We start from the raw sequence: 20,802 nt of genomic DNA on the forward strand, positions 1-20,802 counted from the left end.
ATAATGACTGTGAGTCAAAGGAGTGAGTGGACGAACGGTGTATGAGACCTCTAATCCCACTTGAGACATACTGACCTCCGAGTGCACTACAACTCACACAGATGGAAGCATCAATTGACTTTGACCATGTGTCAGATTTAGTCCAACCAGGTAAATTATCCACATGCAATTTTTTGTACTTTAATATTTTACCTTAGTTGTTTGCTAAATTCTTCTCAGTTTATCATTGCAGGGTATGTTTATGCAGTAATTGCAGTTGAAGACAATGAAGAAGGAACATATTATTACTTGTGTCATTGTGTGGACGCAAAAAAGAAATTGGATCGCCCTGTGGTAGATGGAGAAAATATTGAGTACCCCATAGGATCAGTAGTTGTTATTGGTACATGGCTTAGAAGGTACCCAGTGAAGAAGTCTAACTTGTGGTTGTTCGAGGACTTTGAGACACATAGGAAGATTCTTCATTATTCTAACCTTGTTGTAGCTTCAAATGTTCATTTGATCAGATATGGGGGTTAGGCCACTAAACAAGAACCTATGGAAGGTTTGTGAGTCTGACCATGAGGCCATACTAGACACCATAAAGAGTAGAGCAAATCCAGATGGTTCATTGGATTAAATGTAAATGTAAAAAATTGTAATATCAATCTTATTTAGATATATGTACATGACTTGTATTTTTTACTACTCGAGGCATTGTAATATAAAATATTATGTTTTTGTCTTGTTTTGTGTGATTTTATGTAAATAATGTCATTTTGGACCATTAGAGATCACATGGGATCATTTCCTGAAGTATACCCTGTTAATATGGTAAAAGATGTAAAAAATGCTCATTTGTTGTCAATCACTCAATGTGTGAAAAATTGTCAAAATTCGGCATGGTTTTTCTTGATGTTAGTGACATGTAAGAATGATCTGTCTGATCTTGCGGGGTCATGTTATGGCACTCTAAAAAAGCCTCTCTCGGTTTGGGTAGACTTGGATCCAGTTGCTCATGGTGACTCTTTCTCGGTTGCAACAAAAAGCATTAGATGAGTTCAATGAAAAGTTGCACAATGCCCCATCTTTCAATCTGCTCGTCGCAACACCAAATCGTCAGCTCGTACGCATTGGGGTGGCCAAGTTTATGCTAGGAATGCCTTCTTTTTTCTCTCCAACTCACTCGATCGTTGCGAGCCACACCCTAGCAGCCAAATCGCCCAAGTACTCAAATTGCTCAAAGTTGTCAGTATTCGGCATTGTGTTTCTCCGTGCCTATTAATCATAAGAATGATCCATCTGATCCTATGGGGTCATGTTATGGCACTCTAAAAAAACCTCTCTCAGTTTGGGTAGACTCAGATCCAGTTGCTTGTGGCGACTCTTTCTCGGTTGCGACAAAAAGCGTCAGATGAGTTCAATGAAAAGTTGCACAATGCCCCATCTTTCAATCCGATCGTCACGACACCAAACCATCAGCTCGTACACATCAGGGTAGCTGGGTTTACGCTAGGAATGCCTTCTTTTTGCTCTCTAACTTGCCTGATCATTGCGGGCCACACCCTAGCAGCCAAATCGCCCAAGTGCTCAAATTGCTCAAAGTTGTCAATATTTGGCATCGCGTTTCTTCGTGCCCGTTAATCATAAAAGTGATCTGTCTAATCGTATGGGGTCATGTTATGGCACTATAAAAAATCCTCTCTCAGTTTGGGTAGACTTGGATCCAGTTGCTCGTGGCGACTCTTTCTCGGTTGCGACAAAACGCGTCAGATGAGTTCAATGAAAAGTTGCACAATACCCCATCTTTCAATCTGCTCGTCGTGAAACCGTCAGCTCATATGCATTGGGGTGGCTGGGTTTATGCTAGGAATGCCTTCTTTTTTCTCTCCAACTCGCCCGATTGTTGCGAGCCACACCCTAGCAGCCAAATCGCCCAAGTGCTCAAATTGCTCAAAGTTGTCAATATTCGACATCGTGTTTCTCCGTGCCTATTAATCATAAGAATGATCCGTCTGATCCTACGGGGTTGTGTTATGTCACTCTAAAAAATCCTCTCTTAGTTTGGGTAGACTCGGATCCAGTTGCTCGTGGCGACTCTTTCTTGGTTGCGACAAAAAGCGACAGATGAATTCAATGAAAAGTTGCACAATGCCCCATCTTTCAATCCGCTCGTCGCGGCACCAAACTGTCAGCTCGTACGCATTGGGGTGGTCGGGTTTATGCTAGGAATGCCTTCTTTTTTCTCTCCAACTCGCCCGATCGTTGCGGGCCACACCCTAGCACCCAAATCGCTCAAGTGCTCAAATTGCTCAAAGTTGTCAATATTTGGCATCATGTTTCTTTGTGCCCGTTAATCATAAGAATGATCTGTCTAATCTTATAGGGTCATGTTATGGCACTCTAAAAAAGCCTCTCTCGGTTTGGGTAGACTCGGATCCAGTTGCTCGTGGTGACTCTTTCTCGATTGCGACAAAAAGTGTTAGATGAGTTCAATGAAAAGTTGCAAAATGCCCCATCTTTCAATCTGCTCGTCGCGGCACCGAACTATCAGCTCATATGCATCAGGGTGGCCAGGTTTAAACTAGGAATGCCTTCTTTTTTCTCTCCAACTCGGCCGATCGTTGCAGGCCACACCCTAGCAGTCAAATCGCCTAAGTGCTCAAATTGCTCAAAGTTGTCAATATTCGGCATCGCGTTTCTCTGTGACTGTTAATCATAAGAACAATCTATCTGATCCTACGGGGTTGTGTTATGGCACTCTAAAAAAGCCTCTCTCGGTTTGGGTAGACTCAGATCCAGTTGCTCGTGGTGACTCTTTCTCGGTTGCGACAAAAAGCGACAGATGAGTTCAATGAAAAGTTGCACAATGCCCCATCTTTCAATCCACTCGTTGCGGCACCAAACCGTCAGATCGTACGCATCAGGGTGGCTGGGTTTATGCTAGGAGTGCCTTCTTTTTCCTCTCCAACTCACCCGATTGTTGCAGGCCACACCCTAGCAGCCAAATCGCCCAAGTACTCAAATTGCTCAAAGTTGTCAATATTCAGCATCGCATTTCTCCGTGCCCGTTAATCATAAGAATGATCTATCTAATCCTATGGGGTCATGTTATGGCACTCTAAAAAAGCCTCTCTCATGGGTAGACTCGGATCTAGTTGCTCATGGTGACACTTTCTCGATTGCGACAAAAAGCGTCAGATGAGTTCAATGAAAAGTTGCACAATGCCCCATCTTTCAATCCGCTCGTCGCGACACCGAACCGTCAGATCGTACGCGTCAGGGTGGCCGGGTTTACGCTAGGAATGCCTTCTTTTTTCTCTCCAACTCGCCCGATCGTTGCGGGCCACACCCTAGCAGCCAAATCACCCAAGTGCTCAAATTGCTCAAAGTTGTCAATATTCGGCATCGCATTTCTCTGTGCCCGTTAATCATAAGAATGATCCGTTTGATCCTGCGGGGTCATGTTGCGGAACTGAACCATCAGCTTGTATGCGTTGAGGTGGCTTGTGTCTTGGATAACAAACACATATTTAGGTTCAAAGCTTAAGTAATAATAAACTTTGTGCAATTATTCATCTAATCATTTGTACTGCAATTATGGATAACCATGATAAATGATTTGCATTAACCAAAAAGCTACAAATCCATGCAACATTGTATACCGTTAAAAGTATCAAATATATCCAATACAAACAAATAGGCTTGCCAAAAGCCATATGGACTTAGAATTTCACATATTCATAAAACAAAACATATGTTCAGAATTGCTATAAAGGCACACAACATGATATACAATAAAGTCAAATAGGGGCTTGCCAAAAGCCATATGGACATAGAATGTCACATATTCGTAATACAAAACATATGTTCGAATTTACCATATAGGCATACAATATGATATCCAATAAAGTCAAATAGGAGCTTGCCAAAAGCCATATGGCGATAGAATGTCACATATTCGTAATACAAAACATATGTTCAAAATTGCCATATAGGCATACAACATAGGACCCTATTCTATTCATTTCCCTCTAGGGGAAGGAAACAAATCACGAGATATCTTTGCACGTTGAGGGGATGGAAGATGTATATGATGCAGGTGTCTTTCGAGTGCGTCCACTCAACCTCCTCTCCAGACATTTTTGTAACTCCACCTGATACAATGAAAAGAATGATGTTAGCATATACAAAAATTGAATTTTAGAATAACATATAATAGAATAGTCACTTACTGCATACAAATAATCATGATGTTCATCCACAACAGGTTCATGTTCATGATCTGGAGTGACAAGCTTCTCCTGTAAGGATCACAATATAAATTAAACTAAATACAAGTGTTGTTAAAATTTTCAATAACAAATGTAATGCTAAATTTACTAAATTTACAAATATGTCTCATACTTCTGTTAAAGCAGTTGAACTTGCTACTGCTACAACAACACTGTGCTCCATTGATGCTGGACAGTAGGAGGAGTCTCTGAATTCAACATCTGAAAATTAAACAAAGTATATTGATTAATCGCCAAAACTATCTATATTATTTAATAACAACATTAAAGATAAATTGTTTACCTGGGTGAAATACACTACGAGGTGTTGATGTTGAAGCTCTAGCATCAAACTATTTGACATCCAAAATGAGTAATTAGAAAATCATTCACATAAGGTTCAACTATCTACATATAATAATTATATTTTTTCACTCGTTGTATACCTATGGAGTCGACGAAGTAGTGAAAAAGGGTGCTGCAGGAATGTTGCTAGTATTGTGAACACTTTGACCTTGATTTTTTGTCATAATAATTTACTAATTTAGATATATTCTCAAATTGACATATAAGATTTAAGAATGAAATGAACTTGTAATGAAATTCACCTGGGTATCAATGCCAAATGTTTCGTTCAGCAAGGATTTTGTCATGACAATGTTCTCTATAGCAAACTCCGCTCGTGCACGTGCATTCTCAGAACTATTAGGATCATAAGTGCAAAGAGAACCACAAGATCGACAAAAATGAGCTGGAACTCGATGCCTAGAAGAATCAACATCATCACTCGCATCACCTCTACTAGAGGACTAGCATACCGTATAAGGGTTTGAGTGAGTGAGCTAATCGAGTCTAGAGTTTCGACCTCAATACTCTCCTTCACAATGGAAGGAATAATAACATGCTCCACCATAGGTCTGGCCAAGGGTCTTGGTGGGAGATTTGGATCACGTTGTGCACCCTTTCTATCATGAAAGGAACCCCCACCTCTACCTTGGAAATCTAGAAAATCAAAATAGTTTGGGATCTCATTAAGGACAAACTCACAGTACAATTTTCTCAAAAAGTATTGGGGTACCTCATGATTATTGCATGGGGGTTGATCAAATACCATCCACCACCTATCCTAAAAATTGTTCTTAATCCCTTCATGATGACACCAATGAATAGGGAATCTCCTACATCCAGGGTGTAAAGGTTGATTCGTTCGGGGTCCGTAAAAAGAGCACACAAGTCAAATTTATTAATTTTCTTTTTCTTCACTGCCGCATATGATAATTTGTCAGCATAAAATTGCTTTTATTCTTCCTTCTTATGGGACCAAAAATTTATTTGCCCACTCGCAGATTATATGTGAGATACAATAGATTGCAAAGAACTGGCAAGGTTTGTCCTATGGGAGTTTGTTCCAGTGGGATCTTTTAGCCTTGTGATTAAACCTTCAAGCTCTTTTTGGCTATTTTCTATTTAACCTAATAGGTTTTCTTGTGTACCTATGGGGTGTCTAGGGATTGTAGGAGGTTCTTGATGTGCTTCTTCTTCAATATCCCATGAGGAGTTGATTGATGTGCTTCTTCTTCAATATGGTCTTCATGAGGAGGTGATTGAGTGTTTTCAACATTTTCTTGTCTAATCTCATTTCCTGATAATGAAAATAAATTTAAATCAATAAACCTAGTTTAATCTTCAAATTAATAAAAAAAATGACAATAAGAAAATCAAAATACATACCTCTTCGAGCTCTTTGATGGCGTGGCGGCATTTTGATGAGAGATGGACAACTTAGTGCCCATTTTCAAGCTTTTACAAAGGGCGAGCGCAAGAAAATAGCACCCAAAAATGCCAAAACGCGGGTTTGGAATGCAGAAATCTGGAGCAAGGTTTTTTTGTTGTTTACAATGCACATACGACGTGCACACTATAGGGCACGTGCCCTATAGTGCGTGTGCCTTATAAGGCGTGCGCCTTATGCACTTTTTAATTTTTTTTTGAAGTGTGTCACCTTTTTGGTACCATAACTTCGTGCATATACCCCGCCATCGCATGCTCGCAACACTTTTTGACTTAAGACTTACAAACCCGTGAGCATGCGATGACCACAAAATCAGACCAAAACTTACCTGTCGCCAGATCGCAACTTAAAATGCTAAACAACTTCAAAACCTATGAGCAAGCAATGAAACCAACTAAGCTGTGATACCAACTACATTACATGATCACAAATTAAAATGACTTAACCACGAACACCTCGCGACGGTGCGACAACATAAAATCACACCCAGTCGCAACCTCGCAACATAAAATGGTCAAGTGCAAAACATCTTGCGAGGTAGCGACAACTAAAATCTCCCTCGCAAGCTCGCGACTTAAACTGACTTGATGATAAAGGACCTACGAGCTAGCGATAACCATAAAATCTGAAAACTGTTTATCGATGTCTTATGTTAATTACTGTCATAAATAGGCACGAGCAGTGGCACACAGACCATTAATGACTTAGTACTTACTCGCTAACTCTTGCGGCTATAATGCATGACATCAAACCAATTCAAGACCTCGCGACCAAAGTGATTTCATTAACAATCTCCACCTCGCTAACATAAAATGCTAACACTCAAAAAATTAGAGACCTCACGATTTAAAGCCAAACCAACACTCACTAACTCGCCACTTAAATTGTTAAACGTGAAATTTATTTGCAAGTTAGAGATGAAACATTAAACATGTCTGACCAACCGTTTGACCACACTTGACGTTGACATGGACAAATTAAGAGAGGACTATTGGCATTTTTGTTGTTTATGTTGTGATTGTCATTGATGGACACACACTTGTATTGAGATCCCCTTTATATGTATGAGCTCAAGCTCAATCGGTAGTTGTTCCAACCAGTATGTTGTATACTAGTCTTTAGACTAGTGGTGATTTTGCAAAATGTGTTTCCCGGTCTGAAGCGGCATGTTGACCCCAAGCGGTTCGTAGATCCCAAGCGGCACAAGGGAGCAAAGCGGCACAACACATTCTTACCAGTCTTCATTTTTGTCAAACCGGCAACCAGTATTTTGTATGAACTGGTAATACTCTATGATGAGTTACCAACCGGCATTTTGTGATGAGTTACCAATCCATCGATTGTTTGACGGTTCTTTTTGTGTTGTGTTACCGAGTATGTCTAGATTCATTGAACCTAGGAAATTGTAATGTAACCCTATTGGACCGACATGAAATCAGATTCCTTTAAAAGGACATCATGTCTAGGGTTTTAAGTTGTTGTTGAAAGGGTTAATGTCGAGCTAGGGTTTTAAGGTGGAAGTTGAGAACGATCTTATCTGAGAAGATCAAGTTGTAACTGTGAGAGAGATAGAGAAGACTGAAGTAATGCTGGAATGCATTAGCTGTGAGAAATACTGGATCTAACCAAGTAGTTTGTGCTATTAGATAGATCAAACACTTGTTGATTACTCACATCTTTGACAAGTCTGTAGCCCTTAACCGAGTAGGCCTCAAAGCCTTTGTAAAATCCTCTAACAAGGTGGTTCACACATGTGAATCTAAAATCCTCTAACAAGGTAGTATTTAATCAGACTTATCTCCTAACAGAGATTGAGATTCCTAACAGGATCTGTTCTGGTGAAGAACATTGTAAGACCTTAACCGGTTTGACCTTAACCAGTCTGGTTTCTATTCTACAGATAGTGACTTGTGAGTTCCATCTCACCGTGGTTTTTCCCAGTTGGGTTTCCACATCAAATATCTTGTGTTATGGTTGTATTGCTTTTGTGGGTGAATGCTTTATTCACATTTTGGTTTGCATGTGTGGTAACTGGTCTGACTATTAGACTGCTTTACCGGTTTATCTTTAGACTGTGTAAGTGCTTTAGTGTAGTGATTTTTAGCATACTAATTCACCCCCGCCTCTTAGTATTCATCAAGGACAACTCAGATTTTCAACGCACGACAACTTCGGTTTACTAGCCAACTAAGACAAAAAACAAACACAAAACCCTAATCGCCATGAACATCATTTTAAGCATTTAATGTAGAACAGTAGAAAGGTTCTAGCAGTAACAGTTATGCAATATGAATAATCTTATGGATCTTGTGACACAAATTGTTGCATTTCATGTTCAACATAATGTGGAACCAAATACAAATTTACTAATAATTCAAATTCACAATTAAAAATATGAAATAAGTATCCGTTCTACTTCTAATTGACAAATTCAAGGAATACAATATCAAAAATATCAATGACAACTATAGTATTGCAATTTTGCAAATTGAAATTGTAATATGACTCAAGAACTATAGTATAATTATAAATACCTATAAACTGACTGCTAATTCACTTTAGTGACTCAATTCGACTGTCCGAGGCTTTTATATCCCAAATGGTCTCAAGATCCGGAAACTGACTAGTACTAAGAGGTTCATCTTCATTCTGAGTCGGGTATTCAAAAATGTCTTCGTCTTCATGTTGACTCTGAGTCTGCGATCCATCATATTCATTTGTCTCAGCACTAGCACTAGCAGTAGCACCACCAGCTTTTAAAGTGTTGCACACCCCTCATCTTTCATGCATGGAATTCCAGATTGCCAGTGCCCTATCATATGGAAAATCTCTAACATTATACTGGGTTACAAACAACCTCAAGCAAGTTTCCAAATTCTTGTCTAATTTGTTTCTGATCTTTGATTTCAAAAGCCCTAATGCACTGAAAACTCTCTCATCTTCCATCGACCCCAATATCATTGTTTGACATAAATCAACAAGTTTCAAATATTCTGGTATTGCAATACACAATGCTTCACTTTAATCTATCCTTTTCCAAAGCCTTGTGATTGATCCAGGTTCAAATGGATTCTCCAAGTTAACCAACTGCTATTTCATAACCAATGCAAACTGTTTACATTGTTTTCTAAGATGATCTGAATTTAAAATTCCTTCTATTGGTTGTCTATTGCAATATGCATCTTTTGAAAATGTCAATATCAATTCCTCTAGTTTTTTATGAAACATCTTTGCGTCATTTGGATTATCTCCAATTGAATGCCGAAATTGAGGATACACACAACCCATGGCTTCAAGTATTTCTTCTCGAGGGAATCTTTCACGAATCTCAGTTGAAAGTTCATATGCAATAGACTTCAAATTATCACTAACATATTTAACAATCCTGTCAAAATCTTCCTTTTTAACTGGTAGTGCTCTTCCTCGCTTGCCCATCTTAGATTGGTGCATTGGTATTTGAAATCCTTTTACAAAGACACATAACTCATTTTTTTTATTGAAATGTAAAAAAATTTCAGCATGATTCAAATATGTAATTATCTGCCACCTAAAAAAATTTGGGCTTCGCCCTGTTAGATCTGAATATAGACCATCCAGGCTCAAGCATGTCATTTTACGTAGAGTGCTATACTCATTGATATACATAGTTCTGTCTTGGGCTTTCTTAACAAGTTTGTTCATTGAATCCAACATGGGGAGAAGACTAGCTAAAGTTAACAAAGTCTCTATATCACTTAACTTATGTAAGAGATCAGAAGCTTTGTCTACTGTGAGGCGTTGCTCATACATTAGTCCGATCAAGGATTGATATTATGTTAGAACTTGTTCCGCTGGTCCATGCAAGGAGATCCATCTGGTCTCAACATCCCTGAGGAGCTTGTTTCCTCCTGTTACTCCCTCAACAAAAATCTGAAATTCTGCAAAATGTTTAGGACTTCGGCAAAAGTATGAGTGGAGCTCGTGGACCAGATCTTCAAGTTTTGACACTGTAGGGAATTTGCTTACAATTCTATATGCTAAATTCATTTGATGGGCCATGCAGTGAATGCCAACCATGTATGGTGCAATACTAGTTTGTAATCTTGCGCAAAGACCGGTCCTTTGACCTTGCATTACTGCAGCTCCATCAGCTCCAACACACACCAACTTCTTGGCAATTGTCAAGTCATCCATACCAGCAATTTCATTCAAAGCTTTCTTAACTTCCAAATATAAATTTTCTGCTGTTGAATTGCCCCTCATTTTACAAACACAGAGTAGATGAGCTCGGCGAACGTGTTCTTTTACGGTATACACATGCATACAAACCCAAGCAGTGTTATCTATCGTAGTAACTTCATCTATGGATAATGAATTAAAATTTGACTCTTTTACACTCTCTTGTAAATTTTTCTTTTCCACCTCACCGAGACAGTTTTCCATTTCCCATCCAGCGTTTATTGACCAATGTGACATAGGATAGTGAGGAACATTCAAAAAAGATAATAAATTACTCAAATCTTGGAAATCTTTCATAGGACGCCCTCAAGACATAATATGAAAAACAACACTCATTTGAATAGTCTTTGCCAGGTTTGCATCTTTCGCTGCATGTTCAAGCCTAGCCTTGATTGAATTTCCAAATCCACTATTACGAATCAATGTCGTTTTGTGGTTATGCTCTTCATATTCCACGACATACTTAACATGAAGACATTCTTCCTTTGATTTCCATCTTACTACTCATGTTTCCTTTCTGTCTATGATTTGTTTTTCATAAACCTTACCAATATGATTTTCTATGGTGTCAAGCTTTAGCTGCATCTTCTTCTCTCTTTTAGTTTTCCAGCTACAAATCTTACACTTGCATTTTGTTGGTTGTTCATTGTTTGGGACCAGTTCAATGAATGGGTACTTTTCTACCCAATCAATCTTAAAACTCCTTGTCATCTCCCACTCTCACCCCAGTTTTACTTTCCTTTTTCTTTTCTTCCTACCAACATCATCTTCAGTACTAGCATTTGCATCCAAGTGAATTATCTCATTGTGTGTATCTCTTAGAACATCTTCTGTTGTGTTGGTATTGTCATCCTCATTTGATGCATTTAACTCAATGAAAATCCAACCTAGTGGTGGTGGTGAGCTACTATCAATGGGTTCTGCAATTGTAGAAGTTGATGGACCAGAAACTTTGCCAATTCCAAAAAAAGACTTTATGGTACTATCTTTAAGTTTCAGTTTTGGGCGTTTTGATGACCACCCAATCCCTTCAGTTTCACTGCCATGAGGAGTCTTACCCTTGTCTGAAATCTCAATCCCTTCACCACCCTGAGGAGTCTCAGTCTCACCCTTGTGTGACAATTCAATCCCTTCACCACCCTGAGGAGTCTCACCCATGTCTGACTGTGACATCTTAAGTCTTGACCTCTCACTATGAATTAAAAGTTAAAGCTAATACTATCAAGTATGAAGAAATGATTACTCACCTTTATGCCTTCTCAATTCTCTGAATCAGGAATCAGGAATGAATGCCTGGGCCTATGTTGCAGGATTGTAACTCTGGCCCTCCACCCTACAATGAACTTCGACTTTCCAACTCAATTTGTAGAATGCGAATCGAGACTCGAGAGCTCCCAATTTACTAATTAGACACAAACAAATTTTAAGAAAGAGTCTAAGAAATAGTGTATTTATAGCAATCCATGATTGCATTTTTGGTGAATTGCGCAGGGCCTAGGCGTCGCAATTACCAATAAACATTTAATTTAATTGCATTTTTGGCGAATTGCGCGGATGTGCAATGAACATTTAATTTAAGCGCAGCGAAATGGGTCCTCGAATGCTTATAATGTTTTAATTGATATTGGCAAATTTGGTTGACACGTGCAATGAACATTTAATTTACCATTGGTGAATTAGGTCCTGGGTACGTGGTCATTTTACTATTGCTGGCGAATAGTAGAGGTGATCTAATACCCATGTTCGAGTGATTCCAGGTGAATATTACAGGCATGCACATCGATGGTGTGTGGTCAATGGTGAAACCAGATTACAAATATTTGCATTGTTCTTCAAAATTCCAAGCGATTTGACCATGATTGTGCCCCTCACTATTCACGCGGAATTCGCCAATTGGCGAAGATTCGCCACTAAAACTCTCTCTCTCTCTCTCTCTCTCTCTCTCTCTCTCTCTCTCTCTTGGTTATTGCTCTTTCATCATCAAGTTAAACATCTTTATAGTTGGAAAGTGTTGTATGTTTAATGTTCTGTGGTTTAATATCCTCAGGTTTTGACGTTATTGTTTGTGAACAGTTTTACTCTACAAGGTAAGTGTTTATTTTTTCAGTTTATTTGGTTTGTAAAGATCTTTTTTATATTGTGCTTATGTATTTGTTTCATGTCCTTGTAGGGTTATTACATTGTTTGTGTTGTTTCATTGTTCATGGACGTCAATACTTTCACTTTGCAAGGGAAGTGGTCACTTTAAAAGGTATTAGGGTTTGTGAAGGTGTTTTCTATTTCTGTCTGGGTTATTGCTCTTTCATGATCCAATTAATAATCTTTACAGTTGGTAAGTGTTGTATGTTTAATGTTCTCTGGTTGAATATCCTCTGTTTTTTGCGTTATTTCGTTTCTCAATGATTTTAGTCTGCAAGGCAAGTGTTTATTTTTACAGTTTGTTTTGTTTGTAAAGATTTTGGACGTCAATACTTTCACTCTGCAAGGCAAATGTTCTTTGTTTGGCTTCTAATTTGTCGGTCTCTGTCAGTTATTGTAGAGTTTTTGGGGCTTGCAAAGGTGTTTGTTATACTCTGCTTAGAATTTTTCCTTGGCGTGAATGCTTTCAATCTGCAAGGCAAGTGTTCTTTGTTTGGTTTCTAATTTGTCGGTCTCTATTTTTAATTTGTGGGTCTTTCTCGGTTATTGCTCTTTTCTAATCCTGTTAATTTGTAGGGTTATTGCTATTGTTTTATTCTTTGTGGTTGTGAATCCTTTTGCTCTGCAAGGAAAGTAGAAACCTCTTAACTTCTTCTTTTACAAGTATGCTTCATTTATAGGTTTTCCTTGTTTAATTTTTTGATCGTTGTTGGTGGCAGGTTCTTAGTGGTGTTATGTTTTAGGGTTTTATTTTCTTCAACGAGGTGCTTATCTATTATATCTTAATATGTGGAAGGTAAGATCATTTCCAAAGCTACACAACTAATCAAATCTAAAATTCATACATAAATTAATGTATATAAATACATGTTAGCTCTGAACATGTATTTTATATTCCTACAAAAATTTATATCTGTCAATTTCTTAAAAAAGTTTGTAGATGTGCATGTACATATAATAGTTTTTCCTAAAAGCGTTCGTAGTGCTGATACATATATATATATATATATATATATATATATATGTATGTATGTATGTATGTATATATATGTATATATATATATGTATATACATATATATACATACATATATATATATATATACATATATATATATACATATATATACATACATATATATATATATATACATACATATATATATATATATACACATGTACATATATATATATATATATACACATGTACATATATATATATATATACACATGTACATATATATATACATGTATGTATAGGCATGTATATGTCTATATATATATACACATGTACATATATATATATATATACATGTATGTATAGGCATGTATATGTCTATATATATATACACATGTACATATATATATATATACATGTATGTATAGGCATGTATATGTCTATATATATATACACATGTACATATATATATACATGTATATTTACACACACACACACACAGTTCAATCAAATCTTTGTTTTCATAAATCCATTTTGAAAATTAGATTTGTATACATATTATGATGTTTAGAATATGTCATTGATTAGCATATTGCTGTTATTTTGCTGTGAAATTATTTTCTTAGTGCTAATATATATATATATATATATATATGTTAGCTGTGAACATGTCTTTTATATTCCTACGAAAATTTGTATTTGTCGGTTTCTTTAAAAACTTTGTAGATGTACATGTATATATAATAGTTTTTCTTAAAAGGGTTCATAGTGCTGATACATGTATATATACATATACACATGTACATATATATACATGTACGTATAGGCATGTATACATCTATATATATAGATACATGTACACACACACACACACATATATACAGTTAATGTTGCAAATTAATAGCAATGCAATAGAAACATGAGTAACCCTCCAAATGAGTAGCTACAACATAGAACCAGTAAACAACAATCACATCAATAACCCTGCAAATTAACTTCCCTATTCAGGTCTGTAGTAGAATTGACCTAATAGATTAATTATTCCTTGAAACAAGAGTCCGCCTAGAATTCACGTCAAATGACAAATCAACTGTCAACAACACAAATAATGTAATAACCCTGCAAGGACACGAAAGAAATACATAAGCACAGTATTGAATTTTTTTTTACAAACCAAATAAACTATAAAAATAAACACTTACCTTGCAGAGTAAAACCGTTCACAAACAGAATAATGCCAAAAATCGAGGATATTAAACCACAGAACATTAAACATACAACACTTTCCAACTGCAAAGGTGTTTAACTTGATGAAGAAAGAGCAATAACAAAGAGAGAGAGAAAACACCTTCACAAACCCTAATACCTATAAAAGTGAACACCTGCCTTGCAGAGTGAAAGTAGTGACGGTTAGAACACTTACCTTGCAAAGTAAAACTGTTCACAAATAGAATAATGCCAAAAATCGAGGATATTAAACCACAAAATATTAAACATACAACACTTACCAACTGTAAAGATTATTAACTCGATGACAAGACATGAACACTTGCCTTGCAGAGTGAAAGTACCAACGACTAGAAATAGTCGCCCACAAACAGTGAAACAACACAAACAAGTATTGTCTCTCACAAATAGTGAAACAACACAAAAAAGTATTGTCTCTCACAAACAGTGAAACAACATAAAGAAACTAAAATCCCTGCAAGGACAAGATGACAAAACATAAGCACAATATAAGAAAAATCTTTACAAACCAAACAAACAGTAAAAATAAACACTAGCCTTGCAGACTAAAACCATTCACAAATAGAATAATGCCAAAAATAGAGGATATTAAACCAGAGAACACTAAACATACAACAGTTACCAACTGTAAAGATTATTAACTGGATGATGAAAGAGGAACACTTGCCTTGCAGACTGAAAGTACTGACGGCCACAAACAGAGAAACAACACAAACAAAGTAATAACCCTGCAAGGACATAACTAAAACCATTCACAAACAGGATAACGCCAAAAATAGAGGATATTAAACCAGAAAACATTAAACATACAACAGTTAGCAACTGTAAATATTATTAACTAGATGACAAAAGAGGAACACTTGCCTTGCAGACTGAAAGTACTGATGACCACAAACAGAGAAACAACACAAACAAAGTAATAACCTTGCATGGATACGACGGAAAAACATAAGCACAATATAAAAAAAAACTTTACAAATTAAACAATCTGTAAAATAAACACTTACCTTACAGACTAAAACCATTCACGGCCAGAAGCTTGGAAGCGACACCAAGAAAACAGTCACAACGAGTGAAAAACCTGAGTCGATGACTAAATCCAACGTTACCAGAAAACTTGCAGACCAAAACACTTCACACAACAACAAAACCAAATACATTTTACAGTTAACTAGCGGCCATAAACAACATCGACATTCGTGCACACGGTTGGATAGGAAAACATTGAACACAACATCGCTTCAGTAAATTTGTGCATGGACTGAGGCAACTGTGATAATTGTCTTTGTGGACATGAAGGCTTTTACTCTGTAAGATAAATAGCCACTCAAAAACTATGCAAATTGACAACATTAAAATAATCGCATTGATGTGTATAATTGTCACTTTGTGACTAGCTTATTATATAAGGCAGATACCTTAACAGTAATTGGATTATAGTGTTGCAAGTTAGCAAACAAGTACCCCTTAAATATAAATCCAATACAAACTTGTTAACTAAGACAATAGGCTTTTAGTGGGATCTTGATTGCTTTGGCCTGGCTCCTTGTTCATGCATGTCAAAGTGTTTATGGTTGCCGACTAACCGTAACATGCATTTGCCTTTGTTTGTTGTCTTAGGTTTAGTGCTCTGAATTAGTGATTATAATCTGTCCAAGAATTGTACCCTTCACTTCTTAACCAAGGTGTAACTATACCTGCACTTGTTACGTGCACAATTGTAAAAGATGTAAAAAAGTGAACACTCAACTTGCACAGTGAAAGCATTTTTACATGTTAGAAAGCAACCAGAGTTAGAGAGCAACTGGTAAACCTAACTACACTTTTGTAGAACTTTGCCACCAAATTGCAAGGCATTCCGAAGGTTGCCCGAATTTTCCCCTGCCAATGTTCCTACCGGCATGGTGACGCAACGATTGGATTTTGGTGTGGTTACATGTTTGGTTGGGATCACCTCACTTTGTGCGTGCATTCCCCGAAGCGATTCTATCTTTAGTGTTTTCTTGTCTAGCCATGCGCATGAATGTCGATGTTGTTTATGGCCACTGGTCAACCCTTAAAGTCTATAACAAAAAACTTCAGAAACCCTTTAAACTGTAAAAGTGAACACTTACCTTGCAGAGTGAAAGCATTCACGGCCATATTTAAATATATATACATGTATATATATTAGATTTTCTTAGAACAGTTAGTGCTGCTTATAAATATAAATACATGTATATATATGTGTATTTACATCTATATACACATGTATATCTATATATATACACATGAATATATATGGACAGATCCTAAAATAAGTAAAAGTAAACACTTATGTTGCAGAGTGAAAGCATTGACGACCACAAACAATATATATATATATATATATATATATATATATATATATATATATATATATATATATATATATATATATATATATATATATATATATATATATACATGTATTTATATTAGATTTTATTAAAAGTGTTCGTAGTACTTATAGATATAAATACATGTATATTTATACATGTATACATATATGTAAATCCATTTTGAAAGTTATATATCCACAAAGTCACTAATCATTAACAAGATTATGAAAGAGCAATAACCAAGAGAGAGTAACAAGAAAGTGAACATTTTTCTTGTAGAGTGGAATTTTTTTACATTTTACAGTTCTATTCGACTTAGCAACAATAGTGTAATGCCATTCATGGCTATGCTCTATTGCAGAATACATAGGCTAGCATAAATAGCATTACACTATTGGATGTTATGAAACGAGAAACAGTAAAATGTAAAACTTGCAAACAATAAATGGATAGTTGTTTAAAGTGAAATCATGGATTTGAAAGATTCATCTGTCAAATACACATGTGAAGAAATAGAGAGTTTCCATTAAATACTACTATAAGAAAGCATCACTACTTAACCCATAAAACTTTTGAATGTTAGTAATACTATATTTTCCACATTAGTTTACAGTCTGAAAATGTTTTTCTATATATGTCAAATAGTATACGTATTTACATAACCCAACCAATGGTTGTTCTCAAAATTTAAAGTCTTCCACCCACCATCCCCCATGCTATTGTATGCACCATGATGTACTCAAAGAAAATGTCATGAACTATTTTTTTGACAATTATTTCTTTTGTAGGTTGTATTGTTCCCAACCAAAAGTATTTGTTGCACCCAGAAAATTCTTATTATCCACCCTCCATCCCCCATGCTGATAAGACCAACATGTTATACAACCTTTTGTTGAAATGCATCTGATTTATGCCATGTGAAACCTGCATCATTGATCCCTTTACGTAAGTTAGATTCTTCAACTAATTATTAAAAGTTTTTATAATCAGTCAACATAAAATTCATTAGGATTTACAAAAAAAATTATGATCTACTTTGAGATAAGCTCTCTTATTCTTTTGTGTTCACTTTTTTTAGTAATGCATTTTCATTCTATCATTCCAACAGAAAACAACCACACTAACACAATCAAATTTATACAATGGATAGAAGATTGAAAGAAATAGAAGACATTAATAATGTCATTGGAAGGATGTTGCAAGAGAGCAACAAAATAAAGAGCAATCTCAGAAAGTTAATCCAGCACTACGAATATAAATTAGCCGACCAATCAACAGAAAGCCTCTCTACATCTTGTAGTGTTGTAACAACCATACATAGTATGGAATTATCGCCTCTTCCAATACCAATTGCTGAACAATTAACAAATCCACTGGTTATTTTCACATTGGTAGACAAAATATTTAAATGGAGTGATAATGAGCTTGGATGGGTTACTTGGGTAGATCCTCTCTCTCTATAATTACTGAATCTTTGAAAAGCTACAGTCATATTTTGATTAACCTTTGAAACAAACAAATTCATCTCATATTTTGATTGGTCTTAGATGAGATGAACTCATATTTTGGTAACTCATTGTCAAATATTTAAATCATAAAGTGATACTTTATATTTTTTAAGCTTGTCAGCATATGACCAATTGACCATTTGAACACATGTTTCAATTACACTATGATCAGTTCATTACCATTTAAAACAAAATCTTCAACTCATATCATCATTAGTCTATGGTGAGTTGAACTCATTTTTTTGTACTTGATTTGTAAATCTATAAATCGTAAACTAAGAATTTATATTTTGCTGTTCTTATGCATATATGACTTTGACCAGTTAAACTCATGTTGTGATTGTATTCTGATATAAGAAATACAATTCATCATGCTTGTAATTTTTTTAAGTGTCGAAATCATTAAAAAACTTTCCACCTTATTGTAGGTACAATTTCCCCATTTTCAATTCGGTTAGTTCACCGCTTAGCTGAACTTACCTAGATTGAAGAACTACTAAATAAAACAACACAAAAAAAAACTACAATCCTCAATTTGTATTGGCGACAGTTTTTCTATTTAGTAGGATTTTGCTGTGTACTTATCAACCACAATGAATTACTCTACCCATTATGGCATTCAATCTATTCTAACAAAATATTTTAAACATCATAATAGGAACACAATCAACTTTATTCTACAAGGCAATATACCAGTCAAGGCGACACATAATTTATCATCAGATTGAATCTAAAAGGATTTTGAAACTAACAAATAGGTAATTACCCTATCCTTGTGTGACGTTCTGTTTATTTCATATGAGCTGTACAATATTCAAATTTTCCAATAATAAATAAATTAACTTTCTCTCATAACATGAACCGACATGTACGCTAAGTTGTGAGATTTGTCTCAAACAAAAAAGGTCTATATCCACAATGGCATCTCCAACAAACACCTCTGAACCGATACAGGAGTCCACAATTGACAGTTTGGTAAGCTAAATTATCAAACCTTTTCAAAACAAGAAACTTTAATGTTCTTTTTGTGACAATACATCTCTCTTTTCCATTCCATCCTTTTCATTACCACATGTACCCTTATTTCATAGCATAGTCAAAAAATAGATGAATGCTCTGTAGATAACATAGCTTGATTACATACTCTACTAACACATGCTTTACATTAACAAGTAAGCACATGCATGACTTGCTTAGTGTTAACATTAAATCCTCTATATTCATATTATTTTTTTGTAGGAAAATACCCAAGACTATGCCCCTACCCCTTTTGCAATTCAATCTATCAATGCTGGGGATGAGCTTCCTTCAGTATTGCTACAAGTTTTGTCATTTTAGAAAATGCAGAACAACAGAGATGATACTGACAGACATAAATTAGTGTTATCTGATGGCACATACATGCAGTTAGCAATCTTGCCTTCTAAGTATGCTATTCTGATAGATTCAAATATTCTAAAAACAGGCACAATACTCCAGTTGTCCAGTTATACATGCAGATACATATGGAACACAAGGTAGGAAACAAACTATGGTTATTAAATACGATATGTTTCATCTCTATTTAATTGTTTTCAAATATAATTGAAAGTATTTTAAATATTTTCTTTTTCTTTTCACAGGACTATTGTAATACTTAGTTTGCAAGTAAAACAAAGTGATTGTCCGTTCTTTGGTAAACTAGTATACCTGTTCAAAGAACAACAACTAGAAATAATGTCTGAGGACACACCATCAACATCTAAATGATCTCTTCAATTTTCTACTAAATTGCCATCCCCGCAAAGTACAACCTCTAATAACATAAGCCCTATCAGAAGTTTAAATCCATACCAAAATAAATGGACAATCAAAGGCAAAGTTACTCATAAGCGCCCTATTAAGGCATACAACAGAGCCACTAAAAATGGGCACGTGTTTAGCTTTGACATTGTCGACACTGAGGGTTGTGAGATTAGAGTCACATGTTTTGATGAAATAGCTCAGTTACACTCTAACCGTGTGGAAGTAGGTTCACATTATGGTATTTGAAAGGGATCCATCAAGGAAGCAAACACAAAATACAACAAACTAAACATCCATTTAGAAATCATCTTATCTGATACATCCATATTAAAACGCTGCACCAATGAAGAAGAACTAGATCAACAACGTTCTCCTTTCATGCCCATTAGTGAATTGTTTCAGCTAACCAATAACACGTTGGTTGACATAATTGATGTTGTTTTATATGTTGGAGATATCATTCCAATACATAGGAAAGATGGTAGTAAAACACAGAAGCAAGTTGTAAAAATTAATGATCTGTCTGGATCAACAATTGACATC

Source organism: Cryptomeria japonica, chromosome 9, assembly GCF_030272615.1.
Source record: "Cryptomeria japonica chromosome 9, Sugi_1.0, whole genome shotgun sequence".
NCBI classification, from domain to species: domain Eukaryota; kingdom Viridiplantae; phylum Streptophyta; class Pinopsida; order Cupressales; family Cupressaceae; genus Cryptomeria; species Cryptomeria japonica.